The 14,721-nt window shown below is 40.7% G+C and overlaps 1 protein-coding gene across 4 annotated transcripts in view; it reads left to right on the forward strand.

Moving 5' to 3' along the window:
* Positions 1-14,721, forward strand: part of LOC119652553 — a 503,388-nt gene that overhangs the window by 264,340 nt on the left and 224,327 nt on the right. The gene's annotated exons all lie outside the window — the stretch shown is intronic.

Consider the following 14,721-nt stretch of genomic DNA (forward strand, 5'->3'; position numbering starts at 1 on the left):
TCGACATGCAATCGATTTTTCTTTGTTATTTACTTGAAAATTATATAACTAACTAATAAGTGGCTTACAGTAAGCGCATTATTTAACGTAAAGGAGGCTGATATTTCAACAGAATATATATGTATGTTATATTCTAAACAGGGAAGATTACTAATCTTATTATTCAGTGAAAATTTCTGAATAAATTCAGACACGTTCTTCCTAGCATTACTATGTAAATTTATGGCTCTTGCTTGGAATTAGCACAACCGGTCTAATAACATGTACATCACTATACAAACATATAACTAAATAATTTCCCATATTGGGAAGAAAAAATGAATTGATGAGATTCTGCAGATAAAATTTTTTGTAATATCAACAAAGGGGTTTGATGTCTACTTTTGTAAGTCCATTAGCTTTATAATTAATTTTTTGTAAACTTACCCAGGACCGTATTAGGATTGGCCTTGATAGAGCTTACAATTCCAATATGGATTCAGGATGGCCAGTCAAGAGAGAAAGATTGAAACCAAATCCTATGATAATGATATCTAAACCATTCTTGTGAATTTTTCACATCATTACAGACAATATGAAAAGACAATAAATAGTATTCCTACCGACAAAAAAGAAATGGTTTCATCCACTTTTTTTGTGTCAAAACCGAATTCAGTACTTTTGTTTACGACAACCTCTGAGCGGCTGCATCTGTTTAATAGTAAACAATGCCTGTCCTTCATTTTCTTTAGAATCTTTCCATACCAGATGTTGAGTCGAGGCATTCGTTAACTTGTAGATGCAGAAGTTGCAATTTCGATGTTATTTTCGAGAAATCACATAGTGAAATTCCAATATAATACTTCTAATCAGCCAGCCATCACAACAAAAAGATAGAAATTAAAAAAAAAACAAAGAATGGCTTAATTGCACGTGAAAAACTAACCTTCCCCACCTAACGAAAAGCAGACCTATGTCTCCACCTTTACTTTTGAAGTTTATAAATTTATAGTTAGAATATTTCTAGATTTGCAAATTTTTGGAAAGGGAAAGAAACAAACCTCATCAACTGGCTCTGCTACTGCTTCCAAATTAGTTTGGAATTCTTTCAGGCTTTAGCTACCCTATTAAATTACTAATTCTTCTCGTTTGAAGTATGAATGGATTTCGGTTCTTAATCAATATTACTTTGACTTCTTAATTCAAACATTAGCAGCTTACAGGAATTTACAAGTGGTTTTCTTAAGTTCAAATTTATAATGGTTTCAAAAACTTTAAGTGAGGTAAAACCTATCAAGCATGCTATCATTCTCACGTCAAAGAGTAAATTTTTTTTCCGGAACTCTTGAGAAGTCTCTAATTCTGTTCAACTATCTTTTTCTGTGGCTCAGACGGATCAAGCTCGTAGGCCAAGATGCCAGACTGCAGTTAGGGATATCGAATTAGTAGACCTCAACACAGGACTGGAATATCTAGAGTTCTTTACTAAGGCTGGCCCAGGTCGGATTTCGTAGTTGTATGACTGATACTTTCCTTTCCTCTTTTTTAAATTCACGGCCAGTGGAGTCAACGTAAGCGTCCATATGTTGCCGTATTGGGATTCTAGACAGTGCATCATCCTCGCTTTGGAAAGTCGGGGCTTATTACTTCTACAAGAAAAAGTGAACTAGAATCGCAAACAAAGGTATACGGCATCAGGTGATAACCTTTTTCAATATCAGCTTTCCTTTTATTGCGCAAAACCAGGAAACATCTATTAAATCTACTGTTAATTATAAGACTGTCAATGAGCGATGCTCCTTTGACTTATGGTAAGATTTGTCATGAACATGAAATTTTATATTAGATTAGGAAAATTGATGCGTCCTCTGATTTTGGCGAACTATGAGAGCAGAGCCATAACTCGCTGTGGAATTTACCGAACGGTGATCTTAGACGGCCGCCCGTACTTACATGCATGTAAATCTGAACAACGTTCGCCACCACATTCTTGAATACCATTATGTTACCTGATTTCAGAATATCAACGAGTTCTTGATAAAATCTAAATAAAAAATAGTCGATTTCTTCCTAAAACGGGCAAAAGTGGTGCCTTTTTCAGTATCTGATCAACAAAGATATTTTGTTCCAAGCTAGTCTTTAAGTACTAAAATTTGCTAACAAATAATTTAATTAGACATCGCCGTTTGGGGGACACTAATGTTGCCCGATGTCTCAATTGCCTATCTCAGAAGCTTCGATTTCAGTTGCCCGTTCAACATATTCCCTTTTGGTTCTCTTATGATCGCCAAGCTTTCTTGCGCGTCCAGCTTCCTACTGTTTCCGCATTCCTTGATAACCTCTACGTTGTCCCACATGATATTATGTCTCTCCTCAATGATGTGCCGCGCTATCATGGATTTTAGCGTTGCCCTTTTCTTATTCTTTCTTTTGACCGTTTCCGCTTCCCTCTCGTGCTCTCCCCAGCGTACCGAAAACCAGTCTTTTAGTTTGTCCTATGTAGCATTTCTCATAATGTAGAAATGTCACTTTATATATACTGCCAGATTCGTGTTTTAATTTGCGGCCCTTGGGAGCTGCTTTTGAGCCGGTGAATTCTATTCGATGGAACTATGTCGATGTTTAACCCTTTCATCGTTTCTATAAGTTTCGACGAAACGTATGTGACCCGTATTCTCCTCTCCGCTTCCAAGTTCTTCACGAGGAATGTCAGTACCCTTATTTTTTGCCTTTTTCCAAGTGAGCTTTTCAATAATCGGCGGTTGGAAGCCGTTTTTCACTCTGGTGACGATAATATACTACTTTTCTTTCCTAAATCTTATTCAATGAAAAGGGACCATTTTATGAAAATGGGAGTGATTCGAATTTTGCTGAAATCAAACGACATTTTAGAAGGAAGATTTCATTGAAATCAGAATGAAATTAAAATAATTCATAAACCAAAGCAACTATACCTTCAAGGCAAAAAACAATGTCTGAGAAAGTAGTCATCATCACATTGCATATTGTGCTCGACGAACTTTTATTACATCAAAGGGCAGTGTGATATTCTACCTATAACTTGCGCTGTGATTTCCTAGAAGACGGATAATAAAAATATTCACATAGATTCAGATGAGAGACGCTAACAGACGGACCCATATCTCTGGCCAATGTAGTACCTAGATATCGAACAGCCTCATGATTAGGAATTTCGGCACCGGGATGATCGAGCTCCCGTGATTAGAGCTCGACTTACCACCCAGTCCCATGACTCCCTATTTCGCACGGTCTATTATACTTCACTGTAGCCTCATTAAAACCTAGTGTATTTTATGCAGCACTTGACTCCTAGGTATCATTCTAGCTACCTTAACCGGTAATCTGCAACCTCCCCATTACACGTCCAAGCAAGGTGTTGTCAGACCCCAGGTTGGCCTTCAGATCAACCATCACGATAAAAATATCGCATCAACTGGATGCGGACTTAAACTTCCGCAATCCTTAAACAAATTAACTTCAATTCGACGTAGTTTGGGTCTGAATATAGAAGCGGATTTCACGCGCTTACCACTTGTAGGCACTTTCGGTCACGCTGCTCCCAAGGCCGAGGTGAGGCAGCGTCTGATGAATTGCTTCTGTCCTAGACGAAACTGTCAAAAAATAGGGGTCCAAGGGCTGCGCATAAATACAGACACCATAGTACCATTTACTAGGAAACGTCAGCTTGATAACCTAAAAGCCTTTAAGTTGCATGGCATGGAGGTGAAACGAGAAACAGAGTTCAAATACTTGGGAATAACATTAGATTACTCTGGAAGACGCATGTTTGAAATACATATCGGAAAGAATAGTAGGGGAAAAATAGGAAAGAAGGTATAAACTGCAATAGTAAGGCCTATGAAAACCTATGGCACCTATGGTAGGAAGAATCGAGCTCAGCGCAACAGCCACGGAGTTACACAGATTTCAAGGGCTGGCTTGAGCCAGCGATATCCCTCTCCATCTGCAGGCAAAGAGGACAGCCTGAAGTATCAGTGAGGTGACGAACTGCCTGAATCGAAGGAAAATTTATATACTTTCTTGGCGGTAAATGGAATTACTGACACAAATGGATAACATGGTAATGGGATTTTATTTCGATTAGAAGTTTGAAACACGTTGCAATAACAGCGCAGACTGAGAGACCATGGCATTGATATACTGCTTAAACCAGCAACTAATTACCTGGACCACTGACGGCTTTCTCAGAGCAGAAGGAACGGGCGCCATGATCATTGGCCCAAGGCAAACAGAATTTTAACGAATGGTTGAGCATTTTCCCAACGGAAATATACGACGCAGACAGATGAACATAGCTATTCTGGCAGCTAAGCGACAATCAAAGCACTTTGGTTCACTTTGTCTTTGAGTCTTAAATACGCCCGGCTAAAGTCTGGAAACTCTGGATTGTAGGCCATGCATTTGATTTGAATGCAATGATGCAGCGGACAGACTGGCCAGGAAAGGAGGAGAGATGCCTCTACATGGACGAGCGGGTTCGTAGATATGACATTAATAAATGAAGAGGAACGGCTGGGGGAACTGTATTGAGCGAGCCAACCAGGAATGGAGCAGTCCAGGGTATTCATTGGGGGATTCGTACCTATGCTTACAAAGAGCTGTTTGAAGCTCACCAAGAAGAATCTCCGATTCAAATTCGGAATTCTCACTGGTCTCTGCCCACTATAATATCACTTAGGGAAACTAGTGATATCTACGGACACTGCCTGCAGGTTCCATGCGGGGCGTGTCGAAACCTTTATACACGTTTTAAGGCAGTGTTCCGCACCTGTACAAAGTAGGTCCAAGCACCTTGGAGGATACTTAATACCAGATGCAAAGATTTGGACGTAGGGAATATACTAAAATTGCTGACAATTATATATAGGCTTGTTTGATACACTGTACTTAATAGATACACTATAATCAGTAAAAGGGGCACTACTTTGAGGACGCAATATGACAGAATGATTATAAAAATAGATTCCGAGTAATTTCGGCGCCAACAAGGGACATCTTCAATATGAGTATATTAAGTATGAAGGGAGGTTAGGGAGATAGTATCTATATCTTCACGTTACTTTTTGTGTAGGAAAACGTAGGTTGTGCCACTCATGCCTTCAAGCTCATACTGAACCAATGCGATTCTTGTTTTCTTTGAAATTATTTTCACATGTTGCTTTGACCAAAGTGCTGCTTCTACATGATAATTCCGACTCGAAATACACCTGCTTAACTTCGTGTTGTAGCCTTTCTCGCGCCCTTCCTCCTTGAACCTTTCTTTTGAGAAAAATAAGTTTGCCCTCAAAGCACGTACACTGGCGGAAATTATCGCAAAGCGTTCATCAAAATGGAGTAGGTGCTGCTAAAACGTCTATCGTTCCTGGATCGTTGTCAATTAGATTCGTCTTAAAATTTACCCACACATTTTATATCTTCTTCAATTACCTCTAACGCCAAACAGGGAATATATTGTGTGAGTACCTAACACGAAAGTCACAAAATGGCGATTATATAAACGGGTGTATTAAAATTGATGGTTTATCTTTCGAACTGCACCTAAACTATTTTTCTCATCTAGACCCCCGTGCTGTAGATATTCCTCACATCGGTCCTCCTCTTCTCTCCATCTCAAACATAATCAGATATAGATCGTCAAATTTGACCAATGTGCATTTTATGGTGCAAGAAATACATATATTACGAACAGGGGTACGTTTCCAATTAAAGTCCTTGAAGTAGGGAAACTAGTAGTTCGTCATAAAATTTGCTACTGATATGGAAATCTTATATTTTCGATTTGCGCTCCGATGATAAACATGAACTTGTTTTCACCTTTACTGGAATTACGAGGTATTGACTAAATCTGAGTTGCACAACTGATTCCATACCTAAAATAATTCTGTTCTGCACATGCGCCGTTTTATGCATTCATCATCTGTAAAACTGTTTCCTACTTTTTGTACATCCTTAGGTAAATTAATAATCATCGATTTATGGTGATTACGATATCATTTCAAATTCAGCTAGAATTTAAAAGGTAATGTACTCCTCACTTTCGCAGTTGAAAGTTTCTGAACTTTCTCGCGTAAACACGACCCTAGTATCTGTAATTGAAATTATTTCAGCAGCTGCACTCACTAATGACTTAATTTGCTTATCAGTGGTTTGATTGAAGGTAACACAACATACAATGATGATTATCTATCTAGATACTTTGCAAAAGAACTGCAACTTTCCACATTGTAGCGGTCTAACTTTTGTTCACATTTCTGCAGGTGCCACTCAAAGGTTTTCGCAAATTTATCTACAATGTATGTTAGTATCCACACTTCCTATAGCGAGGTTGATTCACTATTATATAACAGACTATATCGAACCAAATGATATGACCATCACGCAGATCACCATAGAACTAGTATTTTATTGACCACATAATATCTGATATCACACAGTGCCGCCGTCGCTAGCTTGTTCTTAACATCTAGTCAAAAGCTAAGCGTCCTCCCAGTTATTCAACTTAAAAACCCAACTTTCCAGTATTGTTTGATAAGCTTAGCCAGTTAGAAAAGATCGGAACAGTGCAGCCAACCTCGCTCAAACTCTAGACCGTCGGAGCTATCACTCGCGCCACTCAAGATAATATTCTTAACTGCAGAGTATCGCTTACGTGCTACTACTACCTGTTTCGGGGTACTATGTGTACTATCATCTCGATTTCACACGATTCACGTTCGGCGTGATAAAACAAACAAAATTCGTAAACGGCTTATATTTGAATAAAATCTGGATAAAATTTTGCTTTTTTGCGAAACTCATCACCGGCCGCAGCGAGGAGAGTATTGTTGTATAGTTCCAACGAGCTTATGACCAAGCTTATCAGTTACAGGCCGCGAGATCTGAATGATAGATCGGTTAGATTAGAATAGATTTACCGGCTTTTCGCTATTGTTCACAATTGATTAATTTCTATGACGAGATTCAGGCTATGATACGGTAGCAGTGACAATAATTCCTTCAAGCCGTCTGGGCCCAGATATACTAACGCGGCGACCTATTTGTGATTTTCCCCCTTCCGATACTTGTTCTCACGCTGGGATCCCCCACGGGAACTTGACTTACGTGAAAGTGATTAAATGTGCTGTGAATTTTAGTGCTAATGTCATGGTTCGTGCATCCTTAATTGCTACAAATTAATTCAATTTTCACACTTGCTGCTCTTGGATTTCTCGTATTGAACAAGAAAATGGGTAAGATCTACTGCACCAAATTCATTATCAACTATTAATCCAAAAAACTATAAAATGGTAAGTTGTAATGTACGTTCTTGTTTGGACACCTGTTGGATCATTTTGATCGTACCTGTCGTACCCAATGAAACTGGGTTTTCTTATTGAGCAACCAAATACGTTGTTGTTTCCAGATCTAGAGAATTTCATTCAACCAATTTAATTCATTGTATTGAAAAATTCATCGCCTCATTCATTCTAAAATTCGAGAATGTTGTTGTTACTTAGGGCAGTTTATAGGTATGTTAAATATTCCAGAAGTCTCGACAACTGTGCGTGGCATATCCTTCAACTTAAATTGATCCGAACTACCCCAAAATATGACACTATCCTTCAATTTTGTAAACGGTGCGAAGTGCATTCAATGTACTCATAATGGATGTACCATATAGCATATGCACATACATATACTTACTTGAATCCCACGGCCTACCTATAATACGTACCTTATTCATTATCACCCTGGGGCGAAATAATTCTACGTTGATAAGAATAATGTATCAATGTTTCTCTTGCGACTTATTTATTTGTTTACTATAAGTAAAGCAACTTGTTGATCTGTGATTTCCCGCAATATCGTCATTTTGCTACTTCCTTGCTGACGGTAATTCGTTAAGTGCATTTCCACATTCAGTAAATTCATAACGACCTTATTCAAGTGGCAATAGGGTTGCGTACATACCAAATGGATCTCACTGAAACATGCGTTATCTTTTTGAGGTTTACTGTCAGGTTTCTATATTCAATTGCAATTAGTTCACGTTTCGCTTGTTTACCTCGTTCAGCTATCTTTTAGGTAGCGGAAACTAATGATGTAAGGTGCATCATGTCAATAAAGACAGGAGACTATCTTTTACACTTTTCCACCGGAAAACATTTCTTTATAAATTTGTAGATATGGATAAATTCAGGGTTCGTATTTCTCTCCTTGAAGTGAAATGGAATTTCATCAAATACATCCATATGTAGGTTGCCTGTTTTTCGGGGTTTTCCGTTCCAAATTTGCAGTACATTAGTTGTGAGTGATCAAACTTTTTTCAAGGTTTTGTCTGAAACGAAACCTTATGAAAATCCGTCTATCCGTTCTTTTGTTCTCGTTGGAAGGTGGAAAGCTTCAAAAACTACCGGTGGCTCCTGCCAGATAGTTATGTGGGACTCTTACCCACTAAATACACCTTTTTCTCTTTACACTCTCCCCGGGGAATTCCCATATGGCATTACGTTGCGGGGCTGCCTCAGAATTTATCCTGAATTCATTTTCATGTTTGTGCTGCTCACTCGTTCCCTCTTCTGGCTGTGTGTGTGTGTGTGTGTGTGTGTGTGTGTGTGTGTATGGTGGGGGAGAAGCTACAGCTTCTGAGCACTCAGGCCGTGTTGGCCCATTGTACTCGCCTCCCCCGTCTAACGGAATATTCCGGATTCGTTAACGTATCGCAGGATTTCCGTTAGCGGATGTGATGCTACCCGTCGCAATTGGAGGACATCGGCACCAAAGATCTGATGGCTGATGCGTCCATAGGCGGGGCATTCACATAGGAAATGCTCCGTGGATTCCGCTTCCTCATTATAGGAGGGACACGTATCATCTTCGGTAATTCCTATTCTGAACATATGCCCAGCTAGTGAATTATGGCCTGTGAGAATGCCCACAAAACACCTGCAAGTCCTCCTGCTTTTCGACAGGATAAACTTTGCGGTACGTATGTTGGGTTCTGGCAAGAAAAGTTTGGTGTGTCGAGCAGCATTTAAGCTCTGCCACCTGTCGTTATGGGAAACTTGTTCCCAGTTTTTGAAAACAGATTTAGCCAATGCTACTGATACCCCAATTGCTGGCTCCGGTCCCGGCATAGGGGAGATTGACCCCTCTTTCGCTAAAGCGTCCGAGATTTCATTTCCCTCTATGCCACAGTGACCAGGTACCCAGAGTAGTTCTACTGTATTGAATCTAGACATAGAGTTCAAACGGTTTCTGCATTCCTGAACGATTTTCGAGGTGATCAAAGGACTGCTCAATGCCCTCAGTGCAGCTTGGCTATGACTGCAGATTGCGATGCGCTTGCCCCTCAACCGCTCGTCAATCACCCAGTCAATGTCGCCCTTAGGATCGTATAAACTTCGGCTTGAAAAACCGTAGTATATTGTCCCAAAGGAAAAGCCCACTTCTCATTTTTATTCGAGAGGTAGACTCCGGCTCCAGAACACTCTTCTGTTTTTGAGCCATCGGTGTAGAAGACTTCCGTATATCCGCCGCGCATTCCTCTGGGTCTTCCCAGTCCTCTCTATGCTTCAGGGTAACTACATATTTTCTACCAAACAGATGTAAGGGGACACGAGAATCGGAAGGCATTGTAAGAACTGGATTTAGTCCTCCCAGTAACTCTTCCAATGCTCTGTGCCCCCCACATCCGTTGTTTTCCCATAGATCTAATCGAATTAGCCTATGAGCTGCTCTCATTGCAGTGCTTTGAATAAATATATCCAGGGGCTGCAAACTGAGTAGTGCATTCAGAGCTGCGCCGGATGTCGTGCTCATGGCACCAGTGATACCCAGACAAACAGTTCTTTGCAGTGCGTCTAGTTTACGCTGAAAACCTTTTTGTCTCACCTTAACCCACCACATTACGGATGCATATACGAACATCGGCCTAATGATGGCAACGTATATCCACATTACCATATGAGGCCTGAGTCCCCATGTCGAGGCAAAGGTCCGTCTGCACAGCCCATAAGCTGTGAGAGCTCGTTTCATCTTTAGAGTGGCCCCCAGATATTTCACTTCTTCGGAGAGTTGTAGGGTAGTACCCCTCATCTCAGGGAGGCAAAGTCCATCCAGTTTTCTCCTTTTTGTGAATAAAACCATTGTGGTTTTATTTGGATTAACTGACAAACCATGTCTAAGGCACCAGCTGTCTATCAAATCAACGGTACGCTGTATATTTCTACACACCGTTCCAAGATCCCGATCAACAGCAAGTACAGCCACGTCATCAGCATAAGCTTGAGCGTGTATTGGCAAATTTTGCAGTTCGCATAGAAGTGAGTCGATCAGCATACTCCACAGCACAACTCGTTGGGGGCAGTCCTTCGTCGCTTCGGTAGTCAGGTAGCGATCGACCCCTACCTCAGCGCACAACAATCTTTGCGTTAGCATAGCATGGATCCACTTAATTAAAGCATCATCAACACCATGTGCTCTGGCGGCATCACAAGGTTTTTGAAAAGGCGCACAGTCAAAAGCCCTTCTGGCTGACTTACTCTTGTATAAGGTACTTGTGGATAGCTTCGATCACCAATACCCTTTGATTTCAACATATGATTCATCAGGGAAGTGCTCCCCAGTTATGGCTGGGGCTCTTTGAACTGCGAACCTCCGGCATTGAAATAAGGCGTGCATCCTCTACAATATTCAGGTTCTTTGAACGTGCTCGTTTCACTCCATACGAACTGCCGCAGACGGGCAGAAGGTTGTCCGGCAAGATGTACTCGATCATAAAAGCGTTGTCCTTCTTTCGACAGAATATCAATTCGGATCTTCCTTGCTATCACGCAAACCGCTTCGTCGGATATTGTTCGATAGTATTCTCGCCAGCAGTGTTCCGGTCTTATGTGCCATATTTACCTCTGGTCGATCATTACGCCCAAATACTTGAAAAGAGGCTGGCAATGTATTATTTATGTCTCAAATCTTCATAAACGTACTTATCCTTCGCTTAGTAATATGTATTACTTTTTCCTATACTCTGCAAGTGATGGGCCTGCATTCTCCAGCCAGGATTTAATGTCATAAATCTCGACCTCAAAAAGCAGTTGGGTAACAACCAATAAGCCCAATAACTTCCGCGAAGCCGATGGTAGCCACAACGGTAAGGAGATGATTTACGTCCGTCATCTGAATCCCAGCACAGAAGCCTTTCGATTGAAAAGTCGGCAGAGATACACACCGAGTACTTCGGGTTTACCAACTTAATTGGCGTTTCTAATATTCGTCTCGCGAAATTGAAGGCGTTCTTCACATCAAGTGTTATCACTGCATAGCATTTGTCCTCTTCCATAGCGGCTTTAGCTATGTTGGTTACCAGATTAACCGTGCCGGTCGTAGACCTTTTCTTTTGAAATCCGAACTGGTTCTCATGCAGACCACCTTCCTTTTCGGCATACAGAAGTAATCCGTTTTAGATTATTCGTTGAAATAATTTGCTAGTATTATTTAGAGAGAATATCGGTCTGTGGGATGAAGGTTCACCCAAAGGTTTGTTTGGCTTGGTAATGAGAATTAGTCTGTGCTTGTACCGCTTTGTACGAAATACTTCTTTTTTAAAACATACGGTAAATACCTAGCCAAACATATTTGGCGCTATATTGACTGCTGCCTTAACAGCTTTTTTGAGGATACTATCCAATCCAAGAGCCTTATTTTCTGCTCTTCCTTTGCAACTCTTTCTCGCATCATTATTATTATCATTAGAATTTCGACGGGATCCACTTAGACAATAGCAAGGCTAGCAGTCACGTTTTGTGGTAATAGGTTCGCCACTATCTGGTGTAGTAAACTAGGGCAAGTAATCGCTGACTGTTTTGTAAGCGTCACCACTGGGGTCTGAATCAGCTTCCTGACATAGTGGCTTGAAGTGTTTGCTTTTACTTCTTACTATAGCTGCATGCAATTTTGTCCGCGCCTCTTCCTGTTGTTTATGTAGCTGCTGGTATCCACATCGGTTTCTGTTTCGTTGATTGCGTTTTCTGCCGTTGAGGCAGGACTTGCTGCATTTTTTGATTTCAGGGTTTGGTACTCGTTTCAAGAAACCACCACGCCTGGGCATGGGCGCGTCGCATGCTCATCGTACCTTTCGCCGATCTTGGATGCCTTGTCATTTGCATTTCCTTCTAACTTTGTGTTTTGCAGCAGGACTTTTCCTCGTCAAGGCTGTTGACGGCCCATTTTACAGCTGTCTTCCGGGACCAATTTATTTTTGTAACTTTCACTAAGGTGCCATTGGAGATCCTTAGCTAAAGTCTCACTAACAAATGTGACATATGTCATCGCCCCGATTTCCCCTCAGAAAGTATCGACACATCCAGTGTTTTCCTGAACAAAAAAGCAGATAGAACAGAAAAAGCTTGAAGTAATTCACGCCGTCTTGGGTTTGTTTCTCGGATTTTAGCGTTACATTGTTTGCACCACTCGCTAGCTTCTCCATCAATGATTGAAACTCTCGTAAAACTTAATGCACATAAGAGCTGCATATGGATATACCGCCTATTTTTGCTCGCGCGGAATCACTGATGAGGATCCTCATTGTGCACATGTGCTGCTGCCTGTAATGTAGCCGCTATTGATGTCATTCATTTGCCTGCAGTACTGTCTTTACTGCATTGGATCTTTTATCGCATTCCCTTGCAATGTGGCCCTTTTTCTGCATTTGTCGTGTACATTTTTAGAGTCTTTTGCCGAGTGCCCAAATTCTAGACACCTAAGGCTGCACCTATTGATATGAAATTTGGTGCAAATGTGGTTTGAATTCCCGTACATGCAGTGAAGAAAATTGCTCTACGTTGAATTTAAGTGCGTGCCAAATGAAAAGTCTTGATTAGTACTTTCCAAACAGGGTCTGGAAATTAATAATTTCTTCCATGGACCCGTTCTCAGAAACTACTCAACCGAAAAATCTGAAAAAAAATACGAACTTGCCACTATATGGGGCTATGGAAATCTATGTAAAATACTCCGTTATACCGACATCTGTTTAAATAAAGCTGATAACATATTACTAAATATATTTATTATTAATATATTTCCTATAAATTAAACGCAAACCTGCTTTAAGTTTCTTTTAGAATTATCAATATACGTCAAGCTAAAATATAGAGCATGATACCGTCAAGTGGGGCGGAAATCGCCCTATTCCTAACAAATAAATACTAAAAATAAATTAATAAGAAGGTGCCTATGCTCAATGGATCTATTCAATTCGTATTTATTATTAGACGCTATGGTTCTTTAGCTTATTCCTTTGGCACTACATCTTCGTTTGTTTTTGTAGATACCCTAGATGCCAGACATTGTTCACACAATCTTAGTCAGTCTGCTGTCCACTGCCGACCATTGCTATGCCATGAGTAACCTCTTTGTTCATCTTTTTTAGGTCTTTTCGAGAAGAGCTATATTATTGTTCAGATGCCTTAAATAGGAATGTCAATCGATTCTCCTGGCATTCATTACTTTCCACTCGACTTCAGAATTACTCTCAATGTTGAACTTTATTATTCTGTGATCTATCATAGTGGGTCCCTCCGGCTCCCTAAATTCCTGACCACAGTTAGATCTTGTCTCTCTGCCTGGTACTGATGACACACATTGACCTGTCTTACATTATATACGTGCTAAGGATAAATTCAATAAGAATAAGGATACATTGACCTCATGAATTTGTATGCCTGGTTACCCAGATCTCGTCATGTGCGTTGGCATTACAGTCGAGGACAAACAGTGACGCTTTCTTCTTGGCGTACTCTACTAGTCTGATGACTACTTTCCGTGTGAACTAGATGTCGTCTTATGGGAAATAGTCCGATGCCAAGACTCCTCCTCGAATTTTCCTGCCAGCTTCACCTGACATAAAACAGCTGAGAGTTTTATGATCAGAAGCTCTGAGCAACATATTTATTTTAATTTGAATTTAAGAATGCAATTTTTCAGATTTTCTTAGGATTCCTCTAATTACTTGCATACTTCTTCCTTGTCGACCACGGATCATAGGGTTTTTAAGTCCTCCTCCAATATTGCCCTTGAAAATTGGCTTTAGAATTACTGCAGATGGTGGAGGTTTAGAAGCTCCTCTGTCTCCTCGCTGCGGCTTTAAGAAGGCAGGCTGTTATAATGTGTACCCCTTGGTATATCATTGACAGCACATATCGACAGTTCTGTTTTTTTCTTCCTTTCATGGAAATTTAGGGACCATAGTCCAGAGCCATTCTTCTGTGTCCTTCGCCGCGCAGTTTGCTAGTTCCAAAGCTGGTCGAAACCCTATGCCGACGAACAAAAGCTTGGCACTCCGTCCATAACGCATATGCCTGACGATAAGATTTTCAACGATTTTCTGTGCCTCACGAGTGAATGTTTCTTCAAAAAATGATTTAGGTATTATGGCCAGCAGGATGCCCTGCACCGCACTAGCAAATATAATGCCAGGTCTCTTGGCTTCTACGCTTCTACCTACTCCAGATTTTCTCTTTTCTTGGGTTCGGATGTGGGTTTCTTCTCTGGTTTGGCTTTTGAAGGTCTAGGTCTGTCGTCAAACGTCTTGAAGGCTGCTTCTGCGAACTTCAGATTAGACTGTTAGTCCCCGTCTTCTGCTAAGAACTTTCCCGGGTGTGATGACCTGGTTTTCATTGTTGTGGAGATGTTTCTTCGCCTGATGGACCAGTTTGAGTG

This window comes from Hermetia illucens, chromosome 3, assembly GCF_905115235.1.
Source record: "Hermetia illucens chromosome 3, iHerIll2.2.curated.20191125, whole genome shotgun sequence".
Classification (NCBI taxonomy): Eukaryota; Metazoa; Arthropoda; class Insecta; order Diptera; family Stratiomyidae; genus Hermetia; species Hermetia illucens.